We start from the raw sequence: 1280 nt of genomic DNA, 5'->3' as shown, positions 1-1280 counted from the left end.
TATCCTCTATTCCTTAAGTATCATGTACACAAAACAGATGTCAGCTGCCATATGGAAACCATTGGCTCCAGATGTATGATCACCTAATACCTCAAAATAAATATATTTTTTATTGTCTTGCCTTTCAAATTTTCTTCTGACTTATAAATTATTCACTGAACTTAATCATACCTGACATATGAGCCTGAAAAGTGAGAAACCTGTCCAACAGTTTCTTCCTAGCTTTCAGAGAGAAGAGAGGAGGAATTAGACTAATATAAAGCTAAGTAATATATCATTCATCAGTGACTGCAGGCTGGGAAAATTACTGCCCAGGCCAGCAATTGTTCCAGAATACTATTCCTTCATCTGCATGTCCAAGGCTCTTGGTGATGCTCCAGTCTCTTTGATGGGAAATTCAAAAACCTCACTCTTCAAGCAAACAAACATATACCACCTAAAGAAAATGGAAACAATTCTTTCAGTAGCTAAAGATCTGACGAAAACGAAACAGTGAAACATACTGTACTGGAAACATACTGTAAAACACAAATAATAGATCAATCAATCTTATTGCTTTTGTACTAATTAGGAAGATCATTGTTCCCTAATTGGAAGTCACTCAACAAGAAAAAGAAATTATCAGACTTCCCTGCATGTGTCTAAAAATACTCACCATAAGGAAGATGAGGTATTGCATCACCTTGTGTCTTCCCTCTCCCTTCCCCCATCTGTGATCCGGGCCAGTGAAGTTAATGGGACATTTTCATTAATTTTAGCAGAACGAGGACAAAAAAGTATGTTTTTGTTTAAATGACACTTTTTTTTTTTTCCCCTGGAGATATTTTGGAGCATGTTATAGTAATACAGAAACACCTTAAAGTAAATAGGACTTCATTCCTAAGACCAGGATGGCTTTCGTACCTAAGGATGTATGCTAGTGCAGTGTAAGGACATCAGCCTCAGTTTGCTCAAATGCCAGTAGTCTACTGTCCTGGGTTCAGCTACAGCAGTCATTTTTTCTCCTTCTTAGTAGCTGGTGCAGTGCTGTGTTTTTGACTTTCAGTCTGGGAACAATGCTGATAGCACCGATGTTTTTAGTTGTTGCTAAGTAATGTTTACTCTGACCAAGGACTTTCTCAGTCTCATGCTTTGCCAGAGAGGAGGGGAAGCCAGGAGGAAGCAGAGGCAGGACACCTGACCCAAACTGGCCAAAGGGGTATTCCATACCACAGCACGTCATGCCCAGTATATAAACTGGGGGGAGTTACCCGGAAGGCCCAGATCGCTGACCGGGTCGG

Source organism: Nestor notabilis, unplaced genomic scaffold (assembly GCF_000696875.1).
Source record: "Nestor notabilis isolate BGI_N333 unplaced genomic scaffold, ASM69687v1 scaffold22550, whole genome shotgun sequence".
Lineage (NCBI taxonomy): Eukaryota > Metazoa > Chordata > Aves > Psittaciformes > Psittacidae > Nestor > Nestor notabilis.
The sequence above is the reverse complement of the archived record's forward strand: the minus strand, read 5'-3'. Positions refer to the sequence as shown.